The following is a 16,683-nucleotide window of genomic DNA, read 5'->3' as shown; positions in this document are numbered from 1 at the left end:
CACGAGGTACATTTCTGAGATTCGAGAGATTCTGAAAAACATCACTATTACCTCATTTCTGACTTCTCTAGTAACTGTTTTGCACTTTGAACTGTATGTTCTGCCAAACCATTTGACTGTGGGTACTCAGGACTACTTGTGACATGAGTAAAGTCTCCTTCTTCAGCAAATTTTTTGAACTGTTGGTTTATAAACTGCGTGCCATTGTCAGAAATAACTTTGTGTGGACTACCATGAACACCAAATTGACGTTTCATCTAAGTAATGACTGTACTGAGATTCTAGGTTAGGAAGTAAGTTAATCTCCAACCAATTTGAGTAAGAGTCTACTAACACCAAATAATGTTGACCATTCCACTTGAAGATGTCAGTGGCTACTGTCAGCCAAGGTAGTTCTGGAATCTGGTTAAGCTGAAGTGGTTCCTTCTGTTGATGTGGCTTAGTACTATTACACACTGAACAAGATGAAAGTGCTCTCTCAAAGTCTGTGACATAGAAGGCCTAAATACTAGTCTCTCACCCTTTTTTTGGTAGATTCAACTCCTGGGTGACCACGATGCAGAATAGTAATGTACTCTTGCTGCAAGGACTTGGGAAGAATTACATTCGGACCTTTCATTATGATACCTTCATCAGACAGAATCTCATCTCTGTATGGAAAATAAGGTTGCACTTCTTGAGGGAAACTAGATTGCTTTGATGGCCATTCTTGTTTGATATAGGGGTTGAGCCTTTGTAAAACTGGATCTGTGGCTGTGTAATCTCTCAGCTCATCAAGACGTGTGGAAGAAAAATTTCTCACTTCCATGACTTCAAAGTCAAGGTATTTCTGGGTGATCTGGACAATGTATCAGCAAGTATTTCTGGGTGATCTGGACAATGTATCAGCAAGATAAAGAAGTCTGCCTTTCTTATAGACAAGACTGAAATTATACTTTTGCAATCTCAGCATCATACATTGCAGTCTGGCTGAAGTTGAATGCATAGGCTTTCTCAAGATAGTCACTAGAGGTTGGTGGTCTATTTCAATCTGGATAGGTCTACAATAAATGTAATCATGGAACTTCCAACATGCAAACACAATTGCCAAAAGCTCTTTTTCAATCTGGGCATACTGCATCTCAGTTTGGATGCCTAGGCAACAGGTTGGTCCCCTTGCAGAATGACTGCACCAAGAACAAATTTCGAAGCATCACAGGAAAGTTTAACTGGATTGTGAACACCATAGTATATGAGAGCTGGTGGACTAGCAATTCTCTGTTTCAGGACATCAAAAGCTCTTTGGTGTTGCTCTAACCAAGATCAGGATACATCTTTATGTGTCAACTCTCTGAGTGGTGCTGAAAGTTGGCTCAAGTCTGAAATAAACTTGCCTAGGTAGTTGACCATGCCAAGAAAACATTGCAAGGCATCAACATTGTCTGGAGTTGGCATCTCGAGAATGGCTGTTTGCTTTGAAGGGTCTGGTTGTAAGGCTGTACTAGTAAATAAATGACCAACATAAGTAACATCTTGTAGCCTGAATTTGCATTTATGTGGATTGAGCTTAAAATTCACTTGACATGCACTTTCTAGAACTTTTCTGAGGTTTCTCTCATGCTCTGCTTCATCATGACCTCCCACTAGTATGATAGCACAAGGATACCCAGAAAAAAATTGTTCCATTGCATGCTGAAAGACTTCACTTCCAGAATTTATCCCAAATGGCATTCTCAGAAATCTGTACCCGCCAAATGGAGTAATGAAATTAGTTAGCAATGAGAATTCTTGTCAAGCAAAATTTGCCAAAATGAACGCTTTGCGTCTAAGACAGAAAAAATAGTGGCATTTGGCATCAAACTGTGACTTCTTTGACTGTGCATATTGGATGATGAGGTCTTTTTACTGCTTTGTTCAAATCTCTTGGGTCAATACATATTCTGATGTTATCTGAGCTTTTCTTAAGAGCTAACACCATGGAAGATACCCATTCAGTTTGAGTTTCATCTGGACAAATCACACCTTGTTGTACCATTTTTTTATAACTCAGCTTTAACTCTGCCCTGTATGGCTACTGGAACTTTACGTGCTGACCTGATAACTGGACTGACCTCTGGGTCTAACTTCATGGAGTACACAACTGGAAGTTTGCCTAGTTTGTCTTCGAAAAGATCAGCATAGTTAGAAAAAGTGTGCTGGGCAAAATTGGAGTAGTAGTCTTTCAAGCTCACTTGATGGACTTCCTTATTACATGAAAGCAGTCCCATTTTCAAACTGTCTCTGAGCCCTAATAATTACTGAAAGTGCCTATTGATCACATAAAATAATAAGTTGGAGCTTCTTCCAGCAGAGTAACATGAAAGCACTACTGAGCCTTCAGTCTGAATTTATTCACCTCCACAAGCAACAAGCTTCACACACCTTGCCAAATCAAGCCTTTCACCATGACACACACTAACAAATGTTTCTGCTGACATAACATTGCACTTAGAACCTCTATCAACTTTGAGCTCTATGGGTTTGCCATTTATTCGAACACTACAAAATACTTCCTTCTTTGCCTTTAAATCTACTGCATTAACTGTTTCATGAAGCACTGACACACCATCAATATAAAGAGTGGCCTGCGACCCTACTTTTCTAATTAATCAACTCATTTCTTAAAATGTTCCCTTTTGACAAAAAATGTGGTCCTTTTGATTTACAAAATTTTTTGAGATGATTCCATTTATTGCATTTGTGGCATTGCTGACCAAAAGCTAAACATTTTTTTCCTTTTAGATTCATGATTTCCACCACTATCAACAGCTGGCAATGAAACTAAGTTGGGGCCCATGCTTTGAGTTTGCTGACTCAGTCTTATGCTTCACTGAGAATCTCCAAACTCTGAAATTTGCAGGAAAGTTCTGGGGTTTACCAGTAAGTGCTGCAGGGGTTACAGTTGCTGACATGTGCTTGGGCCTGTTTCTTTTAATTATGTTCTGCATACCATCAACATGAGCTTTATCATTGTGTCTTCTACAGCTATTCTCATTTGTAAGCACATTTGTGTGCTTTTCTGTGAGCTCATATATCTGACAAATCTCAATGGCCTTAGGCAAAGTTAAATCTCTGTCATGAAGCAAAATCTTTCTCACAGCATCATCTTTCATGTCACACAAAAGTCTGTCCTTTATCTTTTCATCCCTTAAATCACCAAATCTGCATGTTTTAGCTTTATTTCTCAGGTCAGTTATATATGCTCCAAAAGTTTCACCAGGCTTTTGACCCCTGTGTAAAATAAGTGTCTTTTCATTGTAACATTTGTCTAGGGGTTACATATTTCTCTAAATTTATGTTTTAAGCACTCTGGGTCCTCCCTTGACTCACCCGGTATGACAATATGATGGTTTCTCCCTCTCCTGTATAGATAGAAGGTGCATACACAAATGACCATTCCCTTTCTATAGCTACTGACCCAGCTAAATTAAGTAGAATAAATGCCTTTGTATAGTCATCTTTATCAAAAAACGCAGTCTGTATAAAAATGTCGCACTCCTGCTCAAACACTCTCCAGTTCTCAGCAATATTACTGTCAAACAAAAGTGCAATGGGATTTAGTAATCCATCTGCCATGCCCACGAAGTATACACAAACACACTGAAAATATGGCCCTTGTAATTATGTATGAACAAACTATTCAGTGAGCTTGTAACAACATTCAAATGCACAATAAACTCTTTGAAATACTGCACTTTGTGAAATATGCCCTGTTATGGCTGCACTTTTGCAAAATAGCTTACTGTAACACTGCACAAACATGTGAACACTTTATACACTTCTGATAACTTGAATATCTTTGCTTAATATGAAAAATACATGCTTTGCTAAAATGCGGTCGTTTCCCCTTATTTTATTAATTTTATGCAATTTGGACTTTATTTCAAACATTTTCCATAGTAATTTGAATATTTTTATCAATATTGTACATATCGGTTTATGTGAATATCGTTTAGAATGTTCTGTATGCCAAGTTTCATATTTTGCAAAAAAGAAATAGTGCTGAGCAAGTTTTAATATCTGAAATTCATTTCTAACCTATTTTGTGAAGTTTGCACATTTTAGGGATGATCCACCACTGTATTTCACCAGTTCTAAGCAAGCGCCTTTAGTCATTTTTGCCATGCCGCCTCTAAATTAATGTCCTTTGGATATGCCGGTTCAGACTCCATGCCCTTTAGACATGCCACCTCTGGCACCATGTCGCTTGTTTGTCTCTAACACATAAAACATGGAAGCTGGGCTTTCGTTTAGATCCTTTAATACACAGAAAGACATCAGGATGGACAGCAGCATCATTAAATATGAACAAATTAGTTGACAGACCTTACATGCATACATGCTTACATCTCAATGGCTAACTACAAAATGGCAGTCAGACTTGCACGTGCTCAGTATTTATACACTTGTGCAAGCCTTGGATGGCTTCTTAAAAGTATATGTACACATACTGATCTACTATATCCTTCAGAAAATGCATGCTAATGCAAAATCTGTTGTTTTAGTAGAGTTGCTTTAGAGCATGTGCAAGTTACAAATGGGCTAAAAAGAAGCTTGTTAATGACATACAGAATAAATGTAACTTACCATACAACTGGACTGATTTATGTGCTTTGAAGTAATGCAACCAGAGTAAAATGTGTTTGCAGTCTGTTTCAGCTAAATCATTATTTATTGTTTACCTGTTAACTGTTTAAATTGTCAATTGATTTCTACTCAGTAGCTCAGGTAATGGCAGCTTGGGTATGATGGCTGCTACAGAACAGAATTTACATGACAATATTAGAGTCACACACATTTTTCTTATACCATCACTCAGCTAATGCAGGCAACAGCCTACATCCAACAAATAAAAATCACTTCTAGTAAACATGACCAGTGGCTGGATTCAATACAGCAAGTCATTTCCTTGCATCAGGAAGAGTTAAAGGACCAGAGGTCTACTCTAGCTGGGCTCTCTGAAAACATTACAGATTTACAATCAAACTTAGTTAAGATGGAGCCCAAGTTAGATGATGCTGAACACAGAACACAGATCCTTGGCCACCCTGAAAGAGTTGAAAGAATGGATGTCCTGAAGTTCACTGATAATGAGATAAAAGCTTTATCAGGCACAGATCACACCCCATTATTGAGCGTGTTCATAGAATTCAAACCACACAAGTCACCCCCCCCCAGTAATTTTATATTCAGGAGCCTGGACTACAACAGTCATGAGCTAATTTTGTATCAAGCAGGAGAACTGAACACTGACATAAAAACTGTTTGACAAGCACAAATAATTGTTCCTATTTATAGTGCCACTCTCTTTGTCAAATACACGACTCTCGCACCTTAACTGGTCATGTGAATGGAACTTTTGTGTGAGCCTTGGGTATCCATCCATGCTTTAAATCATGAAAGGCATGCAGACCTTCCAGTTTTTACTCCTCGCAGGCACCGAGTGAGCCTGAAATTGGTCAGTACTTATCAGTGTATTACCCCAGTAAACAGACATGAATCAAATAAAACTAAATAAAAATGGAAAGACTTGGAAATAGAACACAAGAGAAAAGTACATGCAGAGGTTATTAAAGCTACTGGGGGCCCTTACATCATGAGAAGGGAACGTCTTGTTACATGAGCAATTATTAAATCACCAGTGCCTAACAAAAGTGAAAGCCATAGACAAACCAATATCCGAACCAGCAAATTTTGTGGGGGCTAGGCACAAACATTTTAGCACAACAGATGCAGGTAATCTCCCATTCAAACATTTGGATCATCACCTGTGAAGGAAAATGTAATGGACTATAGGGGCCAGGAAATCACAACTGAGGCAATCTAAGAGGTGTAAACTAGCTGGCTTGGGACTTCATCTGTACCAATGACTAATGAAAAAAACATATCTTCAAAGATCACAGACTGAAGCAGCCATGATCACTGGATTTTAAGTTTGTGTGTGCATGTATGTGTGTGTGTTTTAGCTACTGTTTAAAGGAGTTGTACCGGAGTTATAGCTCTTGATATAGTAAAAACATTGTTGGTCATCTTTATATGAAAATGCATTGTTAAATAAGTTTTTCTTATTGCTGAACATTTCATCTACTTAGTGATGATGTCATAAAAAGTGGGTAGGCGCTCATAACATCAGACCTTGCTCACTGTTGAGGGTGTTTTAACTGAAGAGAGAGTGTGCTCTTTCTACTAACCTGTTTCAATAGGGCCTAAGTAAAGGAGGTCCTTGCTGCCTCTTTGTATTAGAGATGTACTTTAGCAGAAAGGTTTGTTGTTCATGTTTTGGAACATGTGGTGAATAATGGATCTAGTGCAGGTCCCTCATAGTAGAACGTGGGTGCTTATTATTGTAAATAAAAAGTCCCCCTAAACCACATAGCTTGCACATAGTCAAGGTTTAGCTTCACTTGGTAGTGTTGCTGAAAGCCTTGACTGTTATTGCTTATGGATTTGAGACTCTCCCTATGAGATTTTTATAAGGCTACCTACACAATGGGGTTTGTAGTTTATTAAGGAGAGTACACTAACTGCTTCTTAACCAAGAACAGGTTAGACATTAGTCTCCTTTAAAACCTTCTGACTCCTTACCTAATTTTCAGGTAGTAATACTCCAGGAAGATACTTACTGGTGATAAGAGGCAGTTAGCCCAGGTGAATCCATACACTCCAACAACAATTCTCCAAACCTCTTGGAATGTTAAGGGTCTGTGCAATTAGATTAAGGCCAAGGCAGTTATCAAGTGGCTGTTACAGTGGAAATCTTGTATATGTTTTTCTTCAAGAGACCACATTAAAAAAGAATAATAATCAATAAGTTCCAGTGCAGGGATGTATCTCATAATCAATACGTTCCAGTGCAGGGAAATATCTCATAATCAATAAGTTCCAGTGCAGGGAAATATCTCATAATCAATAAGTTCCAGTGCAGGGAAATACCTCATAATCAATAAGTACCAGTGCAGGGAAGTATCGCATAATCAATAAGTCCCAGTGCAGAGAAGTATCTCATAATCAATAAGTCTCAGTGCAGGGAAGAATCTCATAATCAATAAGTCCCAGTGCAAGGAAGTATCTCATAATCAATAAGTCCCAGTGCAGGGAAGTATCTCATAATCAATAAATTCCAGTGCAGGGAAGTATCTCATAATTAATAAGTCCCAGTGCAGGAAAGTATCTCATAATCGATAAGTCCCAGTGCAGGGAAGTATCTCATAATCAATAAGTTCCAGTGCAGGAAAGAATCTCATAATCAATAAGTTCCAATGCAGGGAAATATCTCATAATCAATAAGTCCCAGTGCAGGAACGTATCTCATAATCAATAAGTTACAGTGCAGAGAAGTATCTCATAATCAATAAGTCCCAATGCAGGGAAATATCTCATAATCAATAAGTCCCAGTGCAGGAACGTATCTCATAATCAATAAGTTCCAGTGCAGAGAAGTTTCTCATAATCAATAAGTCCCAGTGCAGGGAAGTATCTCATAATCATGCTTCTTCAGCCAACAGAGATGTGGCCATTCTAACTCATTTGCCCCTGGAAGGGAAGGAAGAACAATGTTATAAGGACAAAGAGGGCAGATAGATTAAGTTATAAGGATAAAGAGGGTGGATGAATTATCCTTAAATATAGGCAGCTAAACCAGTTAATGTGGCTAATTAACTTATATGGCTCTAATGATGATGGCACACTTCCCTAACTGAGCCTTGTGGCAAAAATGAGGCAGCACATAAACCACAGAGACTGTACATTGTGAGGAGGGAACTTCAATATAATTTGTGATCCCTGGCTTGACCACACCTCAGATGGTGTCCATTAAACATCTAATATTTTATCTGTTCTTGGGAAGATGAGCTCAAAGTGGGGCTTAGAGGATAGTGGGAGAGTGAAAAACCCTTTTGACAGAGCATTCTTCTACATAAGGAAGCCAAGGATATGTTTTTACATCTAAGTTTCTCACACATAAAGTAGAATCAGCCCAAATTATTTTAGCAGCTCTAATGGATTATAAAACATTGTTCTTATCTATCCTGTTTCACCTAATGATTACACAGACATTCCAGTGGAGGATGGATCTGTTATGGCTCAGGAAATGCAACAGAAGAGAAACCATAAGGAAAAGGGTAGATGGTTTTGGTGTAATCATTCATGCACATCCCACAATAGAAGTCCTTGTTAGACAATTTTCAAGGTGCATTTGTGTGCCTGGTGCCACTATTTAAATCATCAATTAAATAGGCTTAATATGCAAATTAAAATGGCTCAAAAAGAGGTGGAACTCCATGGACTAGAATCTTGATATAGATGCAGTGATTATAAATATACTATATTACATGGAACCATACTGGTTCTTAGAAAGATCATGCACAGCTTTACAATTCTGCTCAGTGCATACTAAACGGGAAAGATTTAAGCAATGCTAGTGGACTAGAGGGATAAAGATTGCAAAGGATGTTGGTCAAAAAAGTGCCAAGAAAGAGCTAAGGAAATGTCCATTTCCTAGATTCATAGACAGAATAGCAAACTTGTATCTAATCCCTGGGAAATCCTCTTGAGGAGTCCCAATGTGAGCATTTTCACCCTATGAGTACATCTGGTACAAATCAGGGGGAGAAGTGAACCTTTATATAGAATCATTAAAATTAAACAATATTCCAACATCCTTTTTTGTCAAGTTAGCCAAATTAAAGAAGAGGAATAAGAAAACCATTCAACTTATGACACTGGATAAAGCTCCAGGGCTAAACAGGGCACTGAATAGGGGCTTAGAAAAACCTTTCAATAAACTCTGACTGCCTGATATACCATTCAGATACGTAATGGGGAATTTTGGGAATTTGAGGCTGAACTTTATCTCTTTCAACACCAGAAGAAGTTGTAATTAGGACCCTCATCTAACAAAGTCTGTGATCCTAATAGTATACACACCTGGGTCAAACAGCTTTCCATTTACAAACGACCCTCTGATAAGCCTAGGAGCTCTCTTTGTTTAGTAGCTAGGCTATGGGCAAATGCTTTAGTCAGAAGTAATAACTTCACTATCATGTAGACTAATTGGGTGAATAAAGGCACTTTAAATGTTCAGATATATGGACTAGATCCTCTGCCTTTGTCTACATATTACAATTAATAGAACAGAGGACTATTCTTTCACAAAATATTTTGTGGTGGCAATATTTTTAGATTTTTTTAACAAGAATATTAAAATCAAACTCAATGGAAGGTTCAGAAAAATTATGCTCATACCCGTGATGCAGTTAGAGGATCAGGGGTCTATATACACTAACAATGCACAGTACTACCAGCACAATTCATATAGAGCAACAGAAGTCATAGGGCATGTTTCTCTGCACCTTACTGTATTCAGAGCAGGATTATGTGCTTAAACCCTGCGCTAACGCTAGTTTATCATACTTCAAACAATTCACCTTATCAAGCTTATCCATTCGTGGCACTGCACACTGCACACTGCACAAGTACACGACACAGCACAGAGACAGAGGGAATGGCTGCTGGTGGCTTTAATACTGGACAAGTTAATTCCATTTATATGATATAGTCCATAAGGAATTCTAGCGCTCATGGACCTGCATAAAGGACAACATTCATTGGGCTATGAGGTCCTCCTGCCACATAATGGAGAAATTAATTGTTGGTTATCAGGTAAACCTCCATTAGATGGTAGAATGCACAGGGTACCTTGTTGTAGATAACAGTAATCATCTCAGTCATACTTGCCATGATCTTCCAATTAAAGAAAAACAGTCAAAGCTGAGTTTCAAAGCTGCTTTCTTGCATTATATAACAGCCTTGGCTATTAATTGACAGATCAAAAATGATAGACAATGGCAGGATTAATTAGATTCTTGGTTCTTTTATCAGTTTTCCAAAGACATCTGACATTTTTATGCAATATTTTCAAGTCTCAAAACGTTTTCAGAGGATTCGTTACAAGAGACTATCATTTACTTTATTATTATTTCAGACAAGATGGAGGGCATCCTATTACGACAGTTGAATAACAGTTGCAAAGAGTGTTGCTCTCCAGTTTAAAGGATAGTGAGCTCGTTTTTTTTTTTTTTTTGGATAACATTTTATTCATCACTGGTTGAGAAAAATAAACTACATTAAATGAATGAATGAGAAGCTGATTTATAAGATTATACATTGTTGTTTTGAATTCTGCCATTATATAAGTGTGTGCTGAGGTGATGTGGACTTTTGAGCATGTGTCATTCTTTAATAACATTTTTTTAAGATTAATATTTAAAATTTGTCCATGATGTTATGTCGCTTTTCTATATTTTTGTCTTTCTCCATAACTCGAGCTAAAAGTTTGAGAGCTATTGCTGCATGGTTTTATAAATATATCAATACATTCTGTGGGAGTTATTTTACTTTATTTTCTAACAGTAAGATACCCGAGATGTGATGTGATAACTGGTGGGTACAAGGGATGTCTACAGATGAAAATGAATGCTAAAAGGCTGAGAGCTGTGAGAGAACTTTACTGTGGATGGTTTGCCTGGTGAGTATTTTGCAAAAGTATTGCTCAGAGATGCTTTAGAAGTAAAATCAACTGGTCTTTTACCTCAAACAGTATGTAAAGCACTGACACACAATTTCTACATTTTTGTATGAAAGGAAAAGTAAGGACTTTTATAAAAGAAAGACGTGGAGTGGAGAGTGAATTATTTTGAATGCAATGATAGGATTCTGAGAGAGGGTATATACAATTAGCATTAAGCAAATGAGATTTCTAATGTAACAGAGTCAGCAGATATGTAAACAATTCTCTAAGGTGTCAGTAACTGCTTATATTATCAAGTCAGAAATCACAGTTACTATACATTGCAATGCAGATAGTTACATTTTTGGACTGTAACTAAATTATTAAAAGTTGCTTATACGGTATACTTTAACACCAGAATTTGTTGATCAAAAATAATTTAGTTTACGCTTCCAAATGAATGCATTCATAAACTACAGAGCTGTTCAAGCATGCAGTTTTCTTGCAAGTGTCAACACAATTCAACTTTAAAAATACCTCTAGCAAAAAGGTCATCCTTATCAAAATTCCTAATCATTGTACTTGTTTTTAAATTAATGAAATTAATTGTCTTATTTCAAATAAACGCTCCCATCATATTTTAATCATTTGTATAAAATTGTTGTAAAGTGGCTAACACGGACAAGTTGTAAAATGTTAGGCAGGATAATTACAGTTCTTTAAGCTGTAATAACACAAGCTCAGCACGCCCTCTGTACCTACTTTTGCAAGCGTATTAAGTTAATCACTTACTGACTGTATATTTCACTGTCCATTAGAGAGGTGAGATCAGCTGACTCTCTGCAGATTATGGCAATTCAAAATACTGAATATTCAGGAAAGAAGGTAGTTAAAATACCGAATGTGATATTCTGTACTTTTCATCTGTGGTACCTAGGGGGGAAAAACAGATGACAAGATTAATATTCAACAACTAAATCATGTGTTGTATTACAAGACCTTAATGTGTATGTGTATATATGGGTTCACTACTAAATATCAAAATACCACAATCCTGACACTCTGAATACAGACACACAGAATCTCGAGATTGTGGAATCTCGAATTAAAAAAAAAAAAAAAAAACTAAAACACAAAACCATCACTAATAACATTTTTGCAGGGGGGCAAGCCCACCTGCACCCTGCACACCCCCTGCAACTTAAATATACCAATTCCAAGATTGCACTACAGTGGAGAGAATGGCAAAGTTCCTGTTCTGTACTGTACGGTAATTTCCATTCACAGTTTTTGAGATTCTGCAATCTTGATATTCTGGGTGTCGGTATTTAGAATGTCGGGATTGTGGTATTTCGATATTTAGTACTGAACCTACATATATATATATATATATATATATATATATATATATATATATATATATATATATATATACAAAAAATAAGCAGATAAAAGTCTGCTTGTTTACAAAATCTGTACGCGAAGGCATTGTTTTAGCTCAGTTTAACATTTATCAGGTTTATTAATAATAAGAACATAAATTTGTTAATTCTTGATGTTTTCTTCTGCTTTTGCAGCATGCTTAGCTAGCAGGCTTAATTAATGATCATTTGTACATTATTTGGTTTGCCCACTTAGTTACATCATCACTGGGCTAGCAGCTACTAAAGAAACAAGTGTTGTTCATTCATCACCGGCAGGGAGGTTAGCCTAGACACTGGTGAGCTGCAAACCCTATGTGTTTAAGCAGCTAAGATGATATGTTATACATACATACAAATATTTCAAGCATGGACATCAATGCCCTTCCAGCTTGCCAATATACCAAAACACTTGTTTCCATAATAAGTGTTCAGTCTGTTCTTAAAAATATCTAAAGTAGTACTTGCCTTAATTTAACTTGGTAGTCTGTTCCAAGCATCAGCTACTCTGTCAGAGAACCAATTAGTACACCTTTCATTCCCATAGAATCTTCTAAATAGGTTGTCTGATGATTCTCTAGTACTTTTGGATAACCCTAAACATTCCCAGAGGTGGTTGTTTCAAATGCCCTATATACCTGAATAATACCTCCTCATAGATATCTGTAAGAGAGACTGTACAAGTTCAGATATTTTAGTCTTTCATAATAACTTAAATTTCCACATCCGTGGACACCCTTGGTATATTTCTGCTGTACACATTACAGTTTACTCATACTTGTTTTCTTATAGGGTTTCCATATTGTTATTCCATAGTCATGTTTGGGTCTAATCTAACTAACAAACAATGCCTTCTTCATTTTTGATTCCCTAGACTTCATAAATCTTTTACTAGAACCTATAGTTCTATAACTGTCATTAACCAATTGGTTGATATTTTATTTATTTATTTACATTTGTTGACCAGGAGTGTCAGACTGGACGTATGTCCATTTTCAGCGGAGGCCCGGGGAGAAAAGCTCCAGAGTTAAAACATACAGACAGTAGTTACATTGGATTTACATAGCAATTAATAATTTGATCAACATAGCAATTAACAATTACAAACATAGTTACAGATGAAGAACATAGTACATCAGTAGACAACTAGAATCTTTATCATCTGCGGAAGTACATAACAGACATTAACAATTGTTACAATAAGAAGTTCCTGCTGTGTAATAAGTAGTTAAGCTTATGAGCATCTGAGCTTGCTATAACCAAGGTAGTTAGTGGGGTGGAAAGAAAGGTAGTGGATGATATTAGAGGGGGAGTTGGAAGGGCATAGCCAGCATGTTTTTAGTTGCGCTTTTAGTAAGGTTTTGAAGTGGGTGCATAATGGTATGGAGGTAATTGTGGGTGGGAGTGAGTTCCATAATTTGGCTATGGCACAAAAGGATAGTGCTTCTTCAGCAGAGTTATTGGCTTTTGTGACCTGTAAGTGATTTTTGTTGCTGGATCTTAGTGGTTTGGTGGTGTGATAGGGTTGGAGTAGATTCTCGAGGGATGGGACTTTTAGTGGATGGTTTACTAGTTTGTGGATGAGTGTGAGTTGATACCATTGAAGGAAGTGATGGAGTTCAAGCCAGCCCAGTTCAGCAAGTGAGAGACAGTGGTGACTATGGTAGGATGTCCCTGTGGCGAATTTAGTGATTTTGTTGTAGCAGGTCTCAAGCTTGTTTAGATCGCATTGCCTTAGGTTGGTATATATTGGAGAGGCATAAAGTAGGGTGGAGATAAGGTGGGAATTTGCTACTGAAATCTTTGCTGCTTTGTGAGAAGTTGCTTATTTCTGTATAACGCTCCTAGTTTTTTGTGGACTTTTTTTATGGTCATGGATATTTGAATGTCAAATTTTAGTTTATTGTCTATTTCCACTGCTAGCAATTTGGTGTGTTCTGTTGGGTGTACAGTGGTGTTGTCTTTTGCTGTGATGTTAAAGTGAGAGTTGTTATGAGTATGTTTGGTGGGTTGGAAGATGAGTAGTTTAGTTTTGTTTGGGGTAAGTATTAATTGGGCATCAGATAACCAAGTTTCAACAGAGGAAAAGGCTTCCTGTGTGACATTTTGCAGCTTGGGTAGGGACTGGGCTGAGCAGATGATGGATAAGTCATCTGCGTATTGTATAAGTGTGCCATGTTTGGTGGCAGAGGCTAGATTACTGGTGAAAATAGAGAAGAGTAGGGGTCCAAGGATGGCTCCTTGGGGAACCCCTACAGAGACAGATAGTTGGGGAGATATGTCATTTTGCTATACAATGGATTGTTGGTGGTCAGACAGGCAACTCTGAAACCAGTTGGTGACTGATTGAGATAAGGATAGGTTATTGAGGACAGAGAGGAGTTGTTTGTTTGGGACAATGTTGAATGCTTTAGATAGGTCTAGTAATGTAGCAGAGGAGAGATAGCCATTGTTTTTATGCTGAAGGATAGTGTTAGTAAAGGAGAGTAAGGCAGTGGTGGTGCTATGGTTTGGTCAGAAACCATGCTGAGTATTGGAAAGGAGGTTGTTAGTAAAGAGGTAGTCTGAGACCTGACAGTGAATCCATCTCTCGAGTATTTTGGAGAGTGGAGAGAGAATAGCTATGGGGTGGTAATTGGTTAGTGGAGGGGCCGCCTTTGTGGAGGGGAATTATATGTGGTACTTTTCATAGTGTGGGAATATAACTTTCCGACAGAGATTGGTTAATCAGGATGGATACTGGGTAGGCTAGAGCATCAGCTGTGATTTGTAGGTATTCACTTGGGAGATTGACGGCTGCTAATTTGGTGGGCTTAAGTTTAGTTAAGAGTTTTTTTATTTTGGAGGTAGGAACATGAGAAAAAGAGAAGACAGTGGGGAGATTACTAGTTGAAGGTGTGGGATGGAGGGGAGGGGGGGTTGTGTTGTCTAGCTAGTGATAGTATGGTTTGTGTGAAGTGTCTGTTGAATGAGGTAGCAATATTTTCGGAGGAGTGAGGGATGTTAGGAAGAGGGGAACTGACTTTACCTGGGTGGAGGATGGAGTTTATAGAGGACCAGAATTGTTTGGGATTGCACTGGGAGGAGTCTAGGGCAGACTCTTAGTACTGGAATTTGTCGTGTTTTATTAGCTTTTTGACTCTACTGTGTAGTTTTAGGAATTTTTGTCTAGCTGAGGGGGTTTTGCACCAATGCTCCCAGGCTTTACCCTGTTTTTCATTTCTGACTTAGTGGTTTTCGGTAGCCATGGGGAGGGTCGTGCTTTGGTTCTAGAAAGTTTTATGGGGGCATGGTAATAAAAGATGCTTAGGAAGGTAGTATTAAAAAAATTCAACTGTGCCATCAACATTGAGGTACTTTACAGGATGCCAGTTACATTCTTTGAGGGATGAGATGAATGTGACTAGGTTAAAGTTTATTTTTTTACGTATTTGATGGTAGATGACAGGATTAACTTGGTATAGGTGTTTTTTTGAGTAGGAATGTTGGGAGTGATCACTGAGGCTATCCGATAAGCAGCCCGGTATATATGACTGGGGGCTCTTACTGACTAGTATAGTATTCAATCCAGGGTAGTGTGCTTGTTGGAGTTTTTATTTATCCTGGTTGGCGACTGGACTAGTTGGGTGAAGCCATGAAGGTTTAGATGATGGGCTGGATGGTTGCCAGAACAGGATTGCCAGTCAATATTGAAATCACCTAAAATAATAGTTTCTTGGGGAGATGCTGGGTAGTCCATCTGAGGAGGTTTTCTAGTGGAGGGATGTTTTGGCCAGGTGGGAAGTAGCATCCAATTATGTTGATGGTTTTATTTTGGTTTATTTTGAGGTTGGTATATATTATTTCTTCATTGCCTATTTGTGGAGCTGATGATTTTAAAATCTGGATGTTTAGATTATGTTTAAATATTATAGCTATACCACCTCCTTTCTTGTTTAGCTGGTCTACTCTTAGTATGCCGTAACCGGTAGGGAGTATTTGCTCACTGGTAATGTGCGATTTTAGCCAGGTTTCTGTCAGGATGACTATATCTGGGGAGTAAAAGTCTATGGTGGCATGGAGTTTATGGACCTTGTTGGATATACTTCTAATATTTAGGCTTAGTAGAAGGAGGTCACTTGGCTTTCTATTGGCTGTGATTTGGGAGAAGTTGTGGTTTCTAGTTTGATTATAAGGAGTGGGGTTCGAGATGGGGGGGCCAGGGTTGGGGTGGATGTCTTCACTTAGGGATAGTTTTGATATGCATGAGGTTATTAGTTTTCTCAGTTTTTGAATGTGTTTGTTTATCAGAGAAACTTTATGATTGTGCTCTGTGGGTAATAGGTATGGTGGGAGGGTTACTATGTTATGTTGTAGGGATGCTTTTGTTTGAGTAATATAGTTGATAGAATATGTGGGGGGTGCATAGGGATGGTTCTTGAGTTGGTGGTAGGGGAGCTGAGTGAGGGTGAGACATGAGTGGTGGTGTGAGTAGTAGTACAGTGGTAGTGGCTGAGTGGGGGAATGATGAAGTTTTGGTAGGATGTAAGATATGCAAGGAGAGTGCATGCAGTGAGCATAGGTATGGTATGCTTATACATGTTAACTGAGGAGGAGTGGGTTTAGTGCCTTGGTTGGCTGTTGGAAAGATGGGAGGGGTTTGCGTGTGTAATAAAGGTAGGACCACTGGGGGTGGGATGAAATTGGGGCAGGGTGAGGAGCGAAACGGAAAGATACCCTGTTAGTTGCTCTTATGAG

General features: G+C 38.1%; 1 long non-coding RNA gene across 1 annotated transcript in view; it reads right to left on the bottom strand.

Moving 5' to 3' along the window:
* LOC122806831 overlaps positions 1 to 11,452 on the bottom strand; it is a 935,371-nt gene extending 923,919 nt beyond the window's left edge. The window contains exon 1 of the long non-coding RNA XR_006365561.1: positions 11,318 to 11,452. This is a non-coding gene — a long non-coding RNA (uncharacterized LOC122806831). The remainder of the gene's footprint in view (positions 1 to 11,317) is intronic.
* Positions 11,453 to 16,683: the final 5,231 nt, after the last annotated feature.

The sequence above is a fragment of the Protopterus annectens genome, chromosome 7.part0, assembly GCF_019279795.1.
Source record: "Protopterus annectens isolate FY-2018-M chromosome 7.part0, PAN1.0, whole genome shotgun sequence".
In the NCBI taxonomy this organism is placed as follows: domain Eukaryota; kingdom Metazoa; phylum Chordata; order Ceratodontiformes; family Protopteridae; genus Protopterus; species Protopterus annectens.
The sequence above is the reverse complement of the archived record's forward strand: the minus strand, read 5'-3'. Positions and strand labels throughout refer to the sequence as shown.